Source organism: Rhinolophus hipposideros, assembly GCF_964194185.1.
Source record: "Rhinolophus hipposideros genome assembly, chromosome: 5".
Taxonomy (NCBI): Eukaryota; Metazoa; Chordata; class Mammalia; order Chiroptera; family Rhinolophidae; genus Rhinolophus; species Rhinolophus hipposideros.
The window spans coordinates 54,691,994-54,709,901 of record NC_138051.1 but is presented as its reverse complement, the minus strand read 5'-3'; the positions used below and the strand labels follow the sequence as shown (position 1 = coordinate 54,709,901).

The following is a 17,908-nucleotide window of genomic DNA, read 5'->3' as shown; positions in this document are numbered from 1 at the left end:
ACTTATTTTAAGAGATAGGATTTCAGATAGTAGCAGCAATAACAACAACACAACAGTAATAATAAATGTCAAGTGAAGACCATGTGGTTCGGTTTTACATTTTAAGGAGGAAAACTCCAAAAGTGCATTTATGAAAACCAAATGCTAGGAACATTGAGTGTGGTGGTGATTTCGTAACTTTATGCATTTGTCAAAACCCATACATACACACACAAAAGAGTTATTATGTGGGAATTAAAAATAAATTTAAAACACACAGAGAAAAAAAAATCAAGTGATATATTCATTTATTCCACTAATTCTCAGTCTTCGCTGAATACTAGCACCAGGGAGCATTTAAAAATCCTACTGCCCAGGTTGCACCCCAGATCAATGACAGGAGAATCTCCACTGAGACCTGAGCATCAGCAATTTTAAAAGCCCTGCAGGTGATTCCAGTGGGCAGCCATGTCTCCTAATTCCCCCATAGAACAGCAGGAAGACTATAAGCAAAGTGATCTTACATTATCTCCACAGAAACATGCCTCCTTCCAAACCAGTGAAATCACATCTACACCTACCTTCCAATCACCTAGGGAAGTTCACAGCAATCTACCCAAGTTTCCAAATACCTTTCTTTTTTCTATCAACTTTCATCTGGTTTTCAGATACTGGCATGACTCATAAGCCAAACAAGAGAGGTACCTTGGTACCCACTAGTGGCATACTAAACGGCCTCAAAACCTGTTGACAAGTTTTAAAGGCAGTGCAGATTATTGCACTCAATCATATCGTCCCTATAATACAAAGCAAGCCGCACCTCGATAAGGTATCGCATCAACAAAAGCACACAGGTAGCAGCAGCACAGCTGAAGTGGCTGCGCCAGGCTTTACATCTAGGTCTGTCTGATTCCCAATCCCTTGCTCCTCTCAGTGAGTTCCCTGGACCTCCGTCCTGGGCGCTGGTTGGAAATGCTGATCCTCAGGCCTCAGCCTGGACCCGCTAAATCAGAATCTGCATTTTAATCCTTGGTGACTGATGTCCACATTGGCATCTGGGAAGCACTGTACCCATTATCCCAAAGCCAAGCGACCCAGCTCTCACTGGTTAAGACAATCAGAAAACATCTTTGGTTCATGCCATAAGCAAATAGCAGTTCATCACCTAAGCCTTGCAGCCACTAGAATGGGGTGCTTGTGACGTATCAGCTCAGTAATTCACAGGTCTGGCTGCATAGGATCTTTCTGAACAGCACCCCACAGGTTGGTGGAACTTCTCTCCCTGGGCAGAGTGCCAGGGAAGCCTCTACACCTGGTGCTAACATCTGCAAAGCCCCATAATGACATATAAATGTCATGATTCAAATCCTCTGGCATTACCCACAGAGGTTAAACTTCTTTGTTAAATAACCAATCAGATGAAAAGAAAAATACTATTAGCTGCTTTTGTTCTGAGAATAATCGCCCTGGGGGTGTGTGTGTGTGTGTGTGTGTGTGTGTGTGTGTGTATCCTAAGAGTCTAAAAATCTAATTAGGGCTCTCACAACGAAATATTAGCTGGATCCAAATGGATCACTGTTAGGAGCCGTGGGGAGGGATGGGGAATGGAGCCAAAGGAATACATCCCCACCAGCTTTCCCTGACTCTCCTAACTCAAGGCCTGAGTTTTGAGTTTCTCTCAGTGCAGATCATGGGCCACCTGCTTCAGAATAACTTAAGATGACTATAAAAATGCATGTTTTAGGACCCAGGAATCTACATGTCTAACAACCCCTTCCCCACAGATTCCAGTACAGAAAAATTTGAGGCCAACTACCCATCCAACCTAAGTATTTACATGAGATTTATTGGACCCTTTACCTAACCTTATCTTCACAACCATGAGGCATCACGATTCCCAATTTTCTAAGGAAGAACTGATGAAGGAAGTTGAGTGCCTTGCCCAAAGTTATACAGCACATAAGCAACCATGGCTTAAACAACTATATTTGGGGCCCTTTCAATTCAATCAAGGCAGCATGTTCACAAAACCAAAGAACAATAGCATGATCATATTGCCAAATCATTATTTGCCATGTGAGGCAAGAGCAATGCTTTACAAAAAAAAAAAAAAAAGGAAAAAAAGAAAAAAAAATTTGTTTTCTTTTGTAGGAGTGTTTTAGGGGCTATTCTGGGACGCAATTCCCAGGACAAGACCATGACAGTCAACGTGGACAACCGTGCAGCATGTTGTAAGGGGGTGTTTTGAGCAGCTGGCTGGGAATGAGCACCAAATACAATCCCAATGGCCGGACAAAAGTCCATTCAGCTTCCAGTAAATACAAATTATTCCTGGTGAGTGATATTTGAAGTAGCTTAGACTCTTCTTTCCATTATGTAAACCTGGGTCACTCATCACCTGGGTCACTCATCACCCACACATGCTCTAAGACAGTGATTCCCAAATGAACTGGCTTCAAGAGACTCACAGGAGACTCCATCTAAAATATAGATTCCTGACCAACTTTGCACTTACAGATAATGATTCATGGATTTAGAGTAATCCATAATAGTACTGGGTTGGGCACGGGAGCGGGGAATCTACTGTGTTTTCAAGTGTGGAAGCTCTAAGTATGACACATATGAGAAAAGATAAGTAAATTCAACTGTATCGAAGTTTAGAAAAAACATACATGGCAAAACACACTATAAAATAAGCCCAACAACCAATGAGCAACTAGGAAAAATTGATCACAACTCAAACAACAAAGACTAACTTTCTTAGTATATTAAGTGCTCCAACAATTACCTAAGAAGTAGACCAACTGCCTAACAGAGGGGAAAAAAAAGGCATAAAAGTACAAACAAATGTCAGGAAAGGAAATAAGACAGTTCTTCAACAAGTAAAAAAATCCTCAATGCCACTTGTAAGAAAAATGCAAATTAAAACTACAGTAAAACACTATTTTTCATCTGTCAGGAAGAATAAGTTCAGAAAGTATAATAGTGTGGATACAGGAGTGGGGAAACAGGACTTCTCTTACATCTTTCCTCCAAAGAAAGAAATTTGGCAACGTCTATCCATGTTTAAACTTATATTTCTTTGACCCAACAATCCTACTTTTAGGAATTTATCCTATAAATTCACACATAGGCAAAACTCTATTTGTTCATGGATATGCATTAAGAGCAGCAAAATACTAGAGACCAAAAAATGTCCATCAATAGAGGACTAGACAAATAAGTTATGGTATAAAAAAGTTATGACAGAATACTAAGCAACCATTAAAAAAATAATCCAAAGAAAACTCCAGATTCTAGCACCAAACACCTGATAGCTTCCCCAGTCCTATCAGCTGCAGTGTGTACTCCTCCTCAAAAGTCCAAAATCCAACCCACCCTCCAGGGCCCCTGCCCCTAAAATTTTCCCTTCAGGCCTTCCCAAGCATTAAAGGGAAGACTGTGACTCATTGTCTCTTTGGTACCAAATGTGCATGTGTGTATGTACCTGTATGTGGACACGAGTGTATATACTGTAGATACACGTATAGACTTTACCAGACTCTATATACAGCATTTATGCACACATACCACAATGTCCACACACATACTTAAGTCTTGTGAACGCTCCACAGCCTAACTTTTCAGTTATTCGTGGCTTGTCTATACACACACAGAATAAGCTCCCTAAGAACGGGAGCTGGCTTCTCTAAACCCGCCATTACCTGTAAAACAGAAACAAGAGAATATTTCCAAACGTCCGAACAGAGAGAGAGATCACTTGGGACAGGATCTGGGAGAGATCCATTTGGGCCAGCATCCGAAGTTGACAGATCCATGAGATTTTAAGTTTTTGCTTCTGTTTGGAGGTAGAACACCTAAGATCTCAGAGGGATCCTGCCAGCAGAGAAGAATGCCTCTGGACCCTTGGGGTGAAGGGCCCCTGGTACCACTGGGACTGGCCAGGCAACCCCAAAGGAGTGGTCTGCACATAATTCTGGTGTTGGCATCACTGGGTTTCAGAGGGGACTCTGAGGAGATGCAGAAGCGAAGCCCCAGGGATACAAGTATGCGTACCAATGAGTCCGAGCGCCCAAGAATGATAGTTATACATTGGCGTGCACACATGTCTAAAGGAAATGCATTACTGTTTTCCTAGTCATTAGAAAAAGATACTGACTTGTTTCCTTAAATATTTTACTTAGTGGGTTTGTTTGTTCAGCGGATCACTTAAAGAAAAACTAATAGATCTACAAACAATTCACATGGCCAACCACATCACGGCCACTCAGACCCACACCTTCACACCTCACACTTCCACCATGAATGCAAGACTAAAGCCAGTAGCTCGCTCCTCTTTCAGCTTCTCTTGCAGTAGTTCCCACTGGCAGCAGAGTTATAGATCCAACCCCACACTGCCAAGAGTTCTGACAGACTATGAAAATGCCTCAGCAGGACGGCATTGGAGGGCCACTGACAAAGCCTGAATGAGAGCCCGGCGTGGTGTGGAGCTTGTCGTTGGGGCAGCAGTACTGGCCTGAGCTCTGGTGATCAACAATGGCAACTGTGGGACACCATCTCTCTGGGACTTAGTTTCCTCATGCCTTAAACTACCCTAGGGGTCCCTCCAGACAAGAGAGCCAAAGTCTAAGCCCGTGTCCCATTTTCTGCAAGGAAATTTGGCACACTGTTACTGAAGATGTAATATGAGACAAAGTAGCGAAAGTCAAACTTGGCAAGAAAGGGAGATGGCAGTAAATTTTCACCAATCTCTGATACTCTAGGGAAGATCAAGATGAATTCTTAAAATTGCCAGATAAAGGAAATTGTACTAACCTCAAATACAGTTCCGCCAATGGCCTGAGAAAATATGGCAGGGGAGAGAGTGTGGGGAGGTTGCCAGGGACCTGGCGAATGACCCCATTTCGGAAGTGAACATGGATATGCATTCAATAAATTCTAGTAGAACCAAGTCACATAAATTTGTATGTACAAGTTAATCCCATGCCAGTTTTAAATAATCTCTAAGAGGTTGGTATGCATTTTAGGGAGTTCTGAGAACATTTTACACATGACACTCGTTTTGTGCAAGAAGGCCTCTGGCCTAAGGACACATGGCTGGATTAGCAACTTAATTTTAATAAGTAGATTAAAAATACCAAAGTGGCAGTGTAGGGCTCTGGCGAGGAGGGTGAGATCTGCAGCCAGACAGAACAGGGCAGGAGCCACGTGACCTTGACCAAGTGTCGTTCGTATATTCCCTAGGCCTCAGATGCCTCAAATACAAAACTGGACTGGCAGTGGCATTCTCATCAAGATGTTGTGACATGAATTAATGCAGACAGATACTTGGCAGTGACTATGGCAACGACTGAAACAACATCACCCTTGTCTTATCTCACTGCACTGATGACTGGAGGTCAATCGTTTGCATTCTGTAGAACTTCCGCCACCCCACCCCCTTGAGTACAAAATGAAGGAAGATTGTTTCTAACTTGAAATCCTTTGATCCTAAGCTCCTCTCTACTCACCTGCTTGGAGACTTGTCATGGACAGTAGAAAGCAACTTGAACTTCCAGATCCCACCACAGTTTCTCAACTATCTGCAAGAATGAAGGAATAAATGCGTGTATGAATGCAACCCAACTGATTGCAAACACTAAGCTAAGAGTCTGAATTAATGAAGTTGCAGGTAACCATAGTCTCAATAGGGATCATTTACTGACATTTTATGCCAGGTACAGAGCTGTCTGAAATACATTATTTCATCTATTCTTTATGAGTCTACTTCGAGGTTGGTGTCTGAAGCCTGGTCTGAGCATCAGAGAGGAGAAGCACCTGGCTTTAATGCCAGGAGACACAGCTCTCCCTGGCTTTCAAGCCTGGGGTCGTCTCACTCTCTATGCACATACTGCCTCAGCACCGCTGAGCTCCAACAAGGAAGCCAGAACTGCTTCCTATACACACACCCTTCTGAGGCTGGAGCTGTAACATTAAGAGACAAATTTGGAGTAGAAAATCCTCCATTTACAAAGCTCTGATTCACAGCTTTTTGAAAACCAATGCATTTATGTTGCAATAAGACACTTGATTTCCCAGTATTGAAAAGGCTATGTTATCAGGGCACAGGAATGCTGGAAAAGCCCAGAATTCCCATAAACAAGGAGTCCCAGGTGGTTTTCAGGATTCTCCCTCCAAAGTAAGTGGAAGGGTAGAGATTTATGTTTACAAAAGGCCTCACTGAGGAGGGGAATAAGTAGTTCCCATGTCAAACAACCCTCTACCCCTAGCCCCTCAAAAGAAAACAGGAGCAGCATTTAATCCCCAGTAAACCTGGGGTGGTCAACAGCAGGTTGACCCTCTGCTTCCAGGTCGGCCCCCCAAGACTGCAAACTCTTCCTAGCTGGGGGCTGTATGCTCCACATGGGAAAGAAATTGAACAGCATCTCACAATTTCAGAGCACTGGGCAACTTGCTTGCCTATTTGCCTTTCGTTTCTAACTTAACTAGTTTCTTTTTAGTTCATATGATACTGACTCTTTTAAAAAATGTGTTGAAGGGTACACATGGTCACTTTTCATAAATGGTCCACATGGGTTTAAGAATAAACATGCTCCAGATATGGGAGCTGTATTCTATCCCTGTCCACCAGATTAAGCATCTGTATCTTTACTGTTTTATTCTTTGCCTGTTTGATATATTGATTACTACCGTGTTTCCCCTAAAATAAGTCCAAACCGGAAAATAAGCCCTAGCATGACATTTCAGGATGACAGCCTCTGAACATAAGCCCTAATGCATCTTTTGGAGCAAACATTAAGATAAGACCCAGTCTGATTTTCAGGGAAACACGGTGTTAAATTCTCCCAACTATGCCAATGGATTTGTCAATTTCTCCCTTTGAGATTCAGTCAAGGATTACTCTCTCTACATACATATTTACATGTATGAAAAGCTATGTATTAAGGGCAAACAAGTTTAGATTATACATGCCAGATACTGTGTTGCAAATTTACCGTTTACAAGCAGCTTTAGAGTCTGTACAAACCCGGCTGTGAGTCTCAACTCCATAACCTGCTCTAATCCTCCGTTTTCTTATCCATAAAGATAAGATATACCTCGACCCTCGTAGGGTTCTTGAGAGGATAAAATAAAGTGCGTACAATACACTTAGCACAGTGCCCGGCTCTCAAGATATGCTAGCTGCTAAAAGGATGGTCCACAACTTGCCTAAGATCACGCAGCTATTTACTAAGTACAGAAGGAGAACCCTCTGACTTCTTGGCAATCAGGTGGCAGGATGGGGTACGGGAGGAGGCAGACGTTATCACAAGTGTTTATTCCAGGGCTTCGCAGCTAGGGAAGTACAGGATAACACCACCCTATCCATACCTCACTGAGAATGTTAAGTCACACGTCAGCTGAACACTCCATCTCCCTCAACTTAACTCCAATGGCCCAGTTTAGCTTGTTCTCTCTGGGATTTATTCCCCCTTGTTGCTGGCTTGAGGGCTCCGTTCAAACAGCTGTACAACAACGCACTTTGTAAACTTCTGGTTCTGAGAAACACTTGGCATGTTTAAAGCAGGCAAGAGTTAGTATCTAAACTGTAGATAACTTTTGAGAGCTTATCCCAGCCTTGGGATCCATGGAATTGAGCGTGTGAATGTTTTGGGGTGGGGTAGGGATGGGGGTGGGGTGAAAGCAATTTCAGGGCACACCATTCATTTCATTATGCAGCTTCCAAAGCCTCCACAACAAGTCTCCCACATCCCAGCAGGGTTAGCGAATCTCTGCTAAAGTCAAAGTTAATTGCACATCAGAGGGAGAAGATGCAATTTTCTTCTCTGGCTTTTGAACTCTGGAATTGACGCTTGGGGGTCATTCCATCCTGAAAATGTCAGCTGCAGGAAAATACAACAAAAAAGGCAGAACAAACTAGAAAGGAAACTTGCTAAATAGAAGGACCTCAGGGGTTAGAAAGTCAGGTTTGCTTTAAAATAAAAAAATAATAATCATTTGAGAAAGTAGAAAACACATACCTGTTGAAAAGCGACTCCTGCAAAAAAGTTTTCACCTCCACATTCACCAGAAGCAGGCAACTGTAGAAAGCACACGGGGTGGAGAGGAGGGTGCTGGGTCTGGCTGCCAGGACCCAGCTCAGACCTGCCCACACACTGGCTGTGCAACAGTCCTTGGCAAGTTGACCCATATCTCATTCATGAAAACTTGATAAGTGGGCTACTACATCCTAAAATCTTATTTGGACACCAATCTCTTGATGAAACATAGAAAACAACCAACTGTATAGTCTGTCAAAACCAGGAAAAAACATTTTTTTTCCAGGATTTACTGATATTCTCTACTTCTTGATATCTTTCCTCCAAAATAAAAGGCAGATGATGGTCCAACTTTCTTCAATTCTTGAGAATTTCACCACCATTTATCAGAGCCCAGTGTCAAGAACTCAAGTCACACATCTGTAAGGGGCCACGCTAACTTGACTCAGGGCTCCGCACGCCATATGGGCCATTCTTTGCTTTCCTCAAAACCATGGCACAGACCTGAGAAACTCAACCACAGGCAGACAGACAAGGCTGGGATGTGATCTACAGTACACCAAAAAACTGCTATGATCACCTTTCCCTTCAAGTTTCAGGTGTGCAATTTAAGCACCTTTGGCCCAGAATTCAAAGGACCAGACACACTTCACTGTCAATCTACGTGAGGGACAAAGGAAAGACAGGAAGCACAAAGAGAAGGTAAGGACTTTAAGTAAAATTCTTTCCACGCAAGCCACTGGGACGAGAGCCTCTAATTTACCCCTCACCCTGGCGAGGACAAAGTATGTAAAGAATTCAACATACACACTCCTCTCCAAAATTAGACAACTATATACAAAATTAAAATGTCTGTTGTAAAACAACCTAGTGAGAGTGAAAATAAAACCAAATAGATTACTTTAGAAATTATTCTATTGCTCTCAGATTTTAAAAAATCTTTCTGATTTTGCTTTCCAGCTAACAAAGGTATAACATGCTGGTGGAACAATTTCACACCCGATTCCATCCCCATCCCCATTTCAACCAAAATAAGCCCCAGTGAACAGTTAGACAAACATTACTTTAAACATTTTCCATGCAAACGACAACTACGATTAATTGAACACCTGCTCTCTGCCAGGTGCAATCCTAACTCTTCACCAATATCGCCGGGCTTATTCTTCACCATTTATCTATGAGGTGGCATTTCTCACCTACCTTATGAACAAGAAGACAGGCTCGGAATGGCAGCTTAATCGTCCAACTCTACACCACCCAATCCCCGATTGAATAATCCCGAACCTCTTAAATCTGCAATTTGATATTTCTTTTCCCACTCAACAACATATACAGTCATCTTTTCATCCACCTCTTTGGTCCCTGCAGTGTAGCTACAATTTACGTTTCAAAGAAAAGTTTGACTATTGTTCTACTGACAGCAGAGCAGTAGAAATAAAAGCTATTCACAATTCTGGACTTCCCATACATTAAAGATGGAAGCAATGAGGCTTATCTTTTCTATCCACTTCAGGAAGTTGTGTAACTGTTATATACATACGCTTGACACATGTAACTTTACTCAGCTCTTGTGCCTTCAACAAACTTCAGGGGCAAATTTCAGGTTCTTCTAAGAAGCAGGGAGATTACACACACGCTGTTTCTCTTCAGAGGGGACAATTAAAAACCCAGCTTTGAGAGGCCTATAACTCTCCAATGATAAAGATTTCAGACCCCTAAAGAAAGATGGCATATATTCCTCAGTTCGTGGCTCAATTTTTTTTTTTCCTTTTTTGGACACTAACTAAAAGACTTTTTAAAACCATCAGAAATATTTTCTTAGAAATACAATTGCGGTTTCACATGCAAGTAACACAGTCCCTTCTGGAGACTATCCTTCATTTGAGAATTGTATAGCCAATTTTACATTCTTCAACCACCAAACAGAAATACTACAGTTGCCACAAATTCTACTTCTGTACCCCTGACAAGACCCACTTTCCTTTTTTCCATCACTTTTGCTTTCTGGCCTGATTCTAGAGGTGGGCACAGCCTGCATCAGCCTATGAAGGCAGGAGAATACCAGAGTCGTCGATTCCCAGTTCTCCATTTGGTAAAGAGGCACAACTTCAGTCTTAAGCTTATGTAATATGCTATCATCCTCTCCTGCTAATGATTTATAGTGAAAAGGCACAGGAAGCAAACTCCCTCCCTGTCTCATTTATGAGCCACTAGGGATGCAGCTTACAATGAGGGTATACGCAGTAACAGAAAAATCATCCTGGCCCAGGCCAACACGTCCAGGACTTGATTCCTATTAACAGTCTTGAGGTATTTACCAACGAAGTGAGAAACACCTCACCCCCACCCAAAGGGGCGGGGCCAACCAACCCCATTTGGGCGACATCTACCTTAAGCACAGTCAGGATGAAATGTGGCTTAAACCCCCAAATCTGTAGTCAATACTGTGGTCGCTGAAGCCCGCAGACTGAGTTCAGGCAGCTCTGCCGCGTTCCTCACCCATAAAACGAGAGTAGTAGTCACACGTGTTTTAGTCACATGTGTTGTAAAGCCTCAATGAGTTAACACTTCTAACCACACTTAGAAGTCCGTGGGGCACATGTAAGCGCTCAATTAGTCTTAAATATTATCTATTCTTTTAGCAGTACATTGCTATCCCACACTGAGAAGGAACACTAAGAGTGGCTCTCTACTGTGTATCATCCTTTTTCATGCATTATCTCATTTGGAACTCAGAACACTCTGACGAGGCAGAGAGGTATTTAATTTTCAGAAGGAGAACCTGAAGTTCCGATGAGTTTAAAATCTTACCGAATCTCATGTGCTGTGCGTGTTACGTACCGTTGAGCTGGCTCCAACGATGACAACCCTATGAAGGACAACACTATGAAGAAGTCAAGTTCACAACGTCCCGTCCTCAGCAGCCCCGCTCAGCTCCGCTACACGCAGGCCTACGGCTTCTTTGATGCAGTCAGCCCATCTCCTATTTGGTCTTCTTCTTTTCCTGCGGCCTGCTATTTTCCCCAGCATTCGCTAGTGATCTGAAATCTAAATCTCCGTCTATTTGTCTTTAAAAGCTATGCTCTTCCTACCTCCCCAAGTCCTACGCCCCTCCTGCCTTAGGCACACATAAATAAAAAGGAATGCCGTTAGCGAACATTTATTGAATCCTGACTATGCACTAGGCCTGAAGTGCGTGTGTTATACCTTCTCAAGCCACATAGCAACCTTATGAGTAGGTACAATCATTACTCCCATTTTACAGATGAGAAAACTGAGGTTTAAATAGTTGGAAGTAATATGTAAGTAGGAGAGCTAGGACAGGGCCATTGAGTCTCTTGTTATTGTTTCATTAAGAAAAAACAAAGAAGGGAGAGGAAGAAAACATTTGCTCAACAGGTTTAGTAAATCTTTGTACCATCAAGTGGCTATGATCTGCAGAAGCGCGAACATGTTAGTTTTTCAGAGTGGGTAATGTGGTGAAGATATGACGCTCCTAATTCTCTTACAACATTAACAGTATGTATGACTTTTTTAAAAAATTAGAATATAAGTAGAGTCCTCAATCTCCAAGGCAAAGTTATGTTTGCTAAAAAAGCAAACAGTCGCAAAATTACAATATTGGTGAGGGGAATAATTACTCAGATTGATTACCAAACAACAATCATCACCACCTCATTTTTCTCTAGAGCCCTAAGAGGGGGTGGGGGTAACAACCACAACCTCGAACAAAATGAAAAAGAAAAGCAAGAATGGTTTGGTTGGGGTTTCTTTGTTTCTACAGGATTTAACTCAGCCATTTTTTTCATACAAAAACATGACACCTGACATTTTATTCCAAATAGAATATTTCAAACTTAACTGTGATTTTTCTATGACTAGCAGTTTGGGGTATAAAGAAAAAGAACAGGACAAAAAGGAAGAGGTGAGCATTAAGAGCAGTAAAGAGACAGACTGGGAGAAAAGGCACGGGCACGGAAAGGGGAGCACAGGCACGGAAAGGGGAGCACAGGCACGGAAAGGGGAGCACAGGCACGGAAAGGGGAGCACAGGCACGGGAAGGGGAGCACAGGCACGGAAAGGGGAGCACAGGCACGGGAAGGGGAGCACAGGCACGGAAAGGGGAGCACCGGAGCTGCAGAACGGGAGGCTCAGTATGCTCTGAATTAGTAACATGACCTCTCCCTGTCTTTGGCTGCAGAAATGTCCACCCTCCACTGAAATCTGATTAGCTCATTCATCCATACTCACTGATCTTCAGTGAGGCGCTTCCCACGTGGAGAATGGGAGGGAACAATGATGTCTCACTGTCTTCCAATCTCTATCATCAGTTAGAGCAATGCCATCACTTGACAGTCCAAAAGAAATAGGTGTCTCTCACTCTCTATTCAACCTACACCTTTGCAAGAAAACTCAGGGCCAAGTTTATCAAACTATAATTCTGCCTCTTTGTCATGCAATTGCTTACCTCATCTCCTACCTGAAATTTCAAACAACTCAAAAGCACCTTTCTGCTATCCAAATAACGTGAGGCATAGCTACTAGGAATGACTGCACAGCATAGGACAAATGAGCAGCGCGATGATTGATCACCTGCCTAGCAGAGCTTCTGTCCAATTAAGCCAAGCAGGCAGAGACAGACTATACCAAAGGCAGGACAGCAGGCCTTCAACCCGGGGAAGAAATGAAACCAGGGGCAGCGGGGGAAATCAAGGCTGTAGCAGCTGCCTAGAAGCAAGCATGCACCCAAAGTTGAAATCAAAAAATGTGAGATAATTATAGGTCACTGACAGCTTCATACAGTGAATGTGTTCCCTTGTCTAACATAAAATTTGTCTTATTTGTAGTTAAAACAAATCTTGAGTGAAATTTAGAATTCTTCACACAGAGCAGCCCAACTCCTAACTACATGTCAGTGTAATGTGATTAGGACCAAAATAAACCTACAACCCACATAAAAACATCAAGAACACATAAAAGAAGGAGGGCAGGACACTGTGTGTCATTTGCCAAGAGAAGAGAACAGAAAATCACATATTATTCTGGAAACAATTTAAAAGCTCTCATTACCCAAAACCCATAATAAATTGTGAGCATTTCAAACCCTCTTTCAATACTGCCTTACCCTCAGTCAACAAATAATAATTGAAGACAAGAGGCAATATGAACAGCAAAAAAAAAAAAGACACAACTTCTACTTGGACACGTCACTATACCTCTCTAAACCCACATCTCTGTCCATAAAAAGAAAAAGATGGTTTGATTGGATAATCCTCCAGGAGTCTCCTTCTCCAATCTCTTCCGTTTGGGGGATTCGCCCACACAGCTGTCAGCACCCTCAGGGTCACAGCCATGTTATATTGCAGCTGCCCTTCCCCACTCGGGATCCTGTTCAATGAGGAATTTGGCAGCATGGGCTTCAGTAAGGCCCTGTATGGGAGGGACATGTCACAAGCGTAGCTGGCACGGTACACAAAGGAAAGGCAGAATGCCTACAAGAGGAACGTATGCTCTGCTAGATTTATTTATCCTTTAGAGTCTCACCGCTGCCAAAAGAATTCACGGGAGTCTGATATAAAAACACAAACACACATGTATACAGGGCAGTGAAAATTGAAGATAAAATAAAAAGCCAGAAACCATATGGTGTTCTCACCATAACACTGGTAGCATGTCTATACAGATAGCCTAAGGATAACGTCTGTGGAAGTAGAAATCCTGCAAACCTTCTAGCATCCCTTCCTTAAGCGAGAATACTCGTTGGAAAGTTTACTAAACTTCACAAACAATGGGACCCTGCAGTAGTTGGATCTCAAAGAAACAGGCAAGAGAACGCTTCAATTGTTGTGTGTAGGCGCACCAGAAAACAAGACTACAGTCACTGACTTTTTGGCCCAACCAAAGTCTGGAAACGAGGCGAATTTCCATGGACAGTAAGATGGGTAAATTATAGAATATTCACACAACTGGTACCATACAGCAATAGAAATGAGCAAAGGTGACAAACAATGACATGAATTGAATCTCACACAAGATGCTGAACTAACAGCATTAACTGTTAGTTCAATAAATACAATAAATTTCCTTTTGGGGTGTGGTTAAAATATTGGGGGAGGTGACTCTAGATAGCCATCTACCATGTAGATTTAAATAGAAAACCACCAAAATCAGAGAACTAAAAATGATAAAAATCAGCATTAGGAGGGGCTTTAGGTCTTATCTAGCTTCACTGGACAGATAAGGAATCAGGTGGGTGGGGACGTCACAGTCACATGTGCTCTTACACCCCAGGTCTGTAACTTGGCACCATACCTGCTCCTCCCCCCAAAACATTCCAAACTTAAATTTCTGCTCTCTTTGTTATAAATGAGGCACATAAGAAAAACCCATCTTGCTCATTCACTTCCTTCAGGGAACGTTTTCGCTTCCCCAGTTTGTTAATTCTGCACCTCAACAGGGATAAAGATAGAAGCTGATTTAACTCTTCTCATTAGCTATGCCAATTATTTAGTGACGATATCTGCTGAATACTCACTTAAGGGCTGCTGAGAGATTCAATACAACTTACAACTCTCCGAGTCTTTAACACTTTACTTATAATCACAATCTGACACAAAACTAATTTCCATATTTTGAAATAATACATCAAACTGACCGGTACAATCTGTGTTCTTCCCTCAGTCAAATGTTGGTGTCCATAAATTGCTCAAGTTTCTTCAAGGGTACTCGAAGGTCAGATTACGTTTACATGCTAATGACGACTCTGAATTAATTACCACTCTGAATTAAACAACCTCATCTGCCCAATACAAGTTATGAAAGACCTTTGAGAGAAAAAAGCCACATTAAACCTTTGTTCCAAACCTATCATCTGTACTTTTAAAGGCAGATCACTGAGGAGTTTTCTCGAAGGCATCACATAAGTGACCCTTTTAACAGAATTATATTCCACTGGCACAATGGAGGAAGTTTTATGATTTTTTGTTTTGTTTTTTTTTTTCATACTTTTGACATAATGAAATCAGGCAAAACCTCACTCATAGTTGATTCAAAAGTTTTGCTCTCAAGTAATAAAAAGAGAGCCTCTGGGAAATTACTGAAAAGAACTGAGAAAAAGTTGGAGATGTGTGCATATTAGGCTAGCAGCCTTCAAGAGATTTGTGACAAGAGGGAAAGGGACAAGTCACTGTATGTATTGTGCACATAATTTCAGCAAGAAAGTAGAAAGGTGTGTCCTCTAAATTATACGAAAAGTAATACTGGGGTTTCTGCCCACTTCCTAACAAAGAATTGTCTTCCTTTTGCTTCAGCAGTGGGGGAGGGGGAAGAAGGGAGTAACATGTAAGAGATCTGGAACATTTTCTCTCCCTAGTAAAGACAGAAATCCATGAAATAGAACCAGAGTCACAGCTCCCACAGACTGGGCTAGTGGCTTTTATGCCAATTTAATCGGTAGTTGCAAGATACCAAATAGGCTCTGGGAGGGTTTGCAATTCAATCAATATTTACTGAGCACCAATTTTATGCAAAGCTTCTAGACCCCAGGTGGACTGAGGACTAGGGAAGAAGCTGGCATTTCCGGTTGCTTCCCATGTATGAAACACTGTGCAAGGCCTCTTTCATGTCTGCTCCATCTCATTTGTGATTATCACAATACCCTACAGGGTAAGAGGGATAGGCCATTTCACAGATGGGGTCACCGGAGGTCAAATGACTTGCCCAAGAGCACAAAACGCAGGGGCAGGAGCAGGAAGGAAATCCTGGGCTACAGGGCTGTCAGATGCATTCCCTCCACTGCCCACATGGACCCCAGGTTACAGCACCCACGCCCCAGAGATGAAGAAAATCCAACACTTATAATAGAGCAGAGAGCTCGAAGACAAAGCAAAAGGACACAAAGCACTACGGTGAGTCCACAGGTCCCAGAGGCTTGCGCAAGACAGACACAACCTGGCAGACAGGTAGCTAGTGGAGCAGAAGAAGCTCTACAAAGCTGGATGGAACCACTGAAGTTGGGCTTTGGGGAACAGGGGGAATATCTATGCCTAGTGACAGGTGGACAAGCACAGCAAGCAAAGGAAAGACATGGCAAAGGCACAAGGGCCTCACAGTGGAACAGAAGGGTGGCCTGGCTGGACTGCCCGGGGGATGGTGTGAGCAGATGCGGCAAGGATAGGAAAACGTAGGTCACCCTTGTGAGAAGGGCTCAGATGGTCAACTGGCTTTACATGTCACCCATCTGGGAACAAGGAGGCTTAAGAGGGAAACTTAGTCTGTTTGAGCTGCTATAACAAAAATACTGTACACTGAGTGGTTTAAGAAACAAAAGCTTGTTTTTCACAGTTCTGGAGGCTGGAAGTCCAAGATCAGGGCACCAGCAGATTTGGTGTCGGGTGAGATTCCGCTTCCTGATTCCTCAATGGCCATCGTCTTGCTTGTATCCTCATATGATGGAAGGGGTGAGAGAGCGCTCCAGGGTCTCTTCAATAAGGGAACTAATCCCATCGAGGAGGGGGCCACCCCCATGACCTAATCACCTCCCAAAGACCCACCTCCTAATACCATCACAGTGGGGCTTAAGTTTTCAACACATCAGTTTGGAAGGGACACGTTTAGTCCATATTGAAGGGTCTTGAAATGAGGGCTGGAAGAGGAAGATTTGAGAAAAACCAAATGAGCAATTTTGCAGGCTAGGTAAATGAGCAACAGATGTTACCAACCCAAGCAGGGGACAGGAGCGGTGTAGATCTGCGAATGCCCAGAGTGCCCTGTCCCAAACTCTCGGACACAAACCAGCAGTGCAATAGAAGAGTTTTGTAGGGTGGTTTCTCAGTCCAAGAAATAGAGATACTACAGACAAATCACACATAAATAAACATCCCCTGTGATTTTGATTATTTACCTTAACACAAGGGGAACCCAAGAATTATCAATAGTTGGCTCTGTCTACCAAGCTAATACAGAACTTCAAAAGCTACCCATTAGAAGACAGAAAATCTGAAAGGGAACCTCATGTGTCTGAGCAATCACCATCTACCTTTGTTAAGTATACCGATAAACATCTTGACAGGGAAGACACAGTGTTTGATTTAGTTATGAAGCCTCTATAGCATTCTATGTTTGTGACACTTATGGGGTCTTTTCAACGAGTTACCAGGCTACTTAGAATCAATATGTTGTTAAAAATAAAGAAAAGCACAGTGCTTCTAACACCAAGGTTGCCGGTTCAGTTCCTGCATGGACCAGTGAGCTGAGCCCTCCACAACCGGATTGAAAACAACAACTTGACATGGAGCTGATGGGTCTGGAAAAACACACTGTACCCCAATATTCCCCAATACAAACTTTAAAAAAAGAAAAGCTTAAACAGAGAAAACAAAGATTTTTTTGACCAAGATGACATTTCTGAACCAAGAGTCTCAGAAATGAGACACTCAAAGAGACAAGAGAACAAACTCAGCCAGAGGGCCCTAGAAATGATGTTCTTTCTGTGAAATGGAGGCATTTCACCACTAAAAGACTAAAATTGCAATGACAGACCCAAACCATGCAGAGACATCAAAGAGGCTATATGAACGTGCAATATGACAAATGTATGAACAATTCATCCAAACCACCAATCTCAGACTTTAGCTCTGACCCACGACAAGAGCCTCATGGTCAATGAAAAGTATTCCTGTGGGCACTGGCCAGAACTGGCCAGTTAAGACCCAGAGTACCATGAGGAGGTATATAAGTCACGGGCTTTTACGAAGAGGTGTCACACCAACCAGGGTCACTGCTGGTTTATGATGGGGGCTTCTCACACAGAGGCCATCTGAAGGCAAGTTAAAGACCTATTTTTGTTTTAACTAAAGACAAGAAATCTAGGGAAATGGGGTTGCTCATTC

General features: G+C 42.7%; 1 protein-coding gene across 7 annotated transcripts in view; it reads right to left on the bottom strand.

Annotated features, from left to right (window-relative positions):
- Positions 1-17,908, bottom strand: part of TLN2 (talin 2) — a 410,032-nt gene that overhangs the window by 292,803 nt on the left and 99,321 nt on the right. For 2 of the 7 annotated variants that reach the window (XM_081049586.1, XM_081049588.1), the window contains exon 3: positions 5,490-5,561. The exons of the other annotated variants lie outside the window; for them this stretch is intronic. The gene's annotated coding sequence lies outside the window, so the exon portion shown is untranslated. The remainder of the gene's footprint in view (positions 1-5,489; positions 5,562-17,908) is intronic. 7 annotated transcript variants of the gene reach the window in all.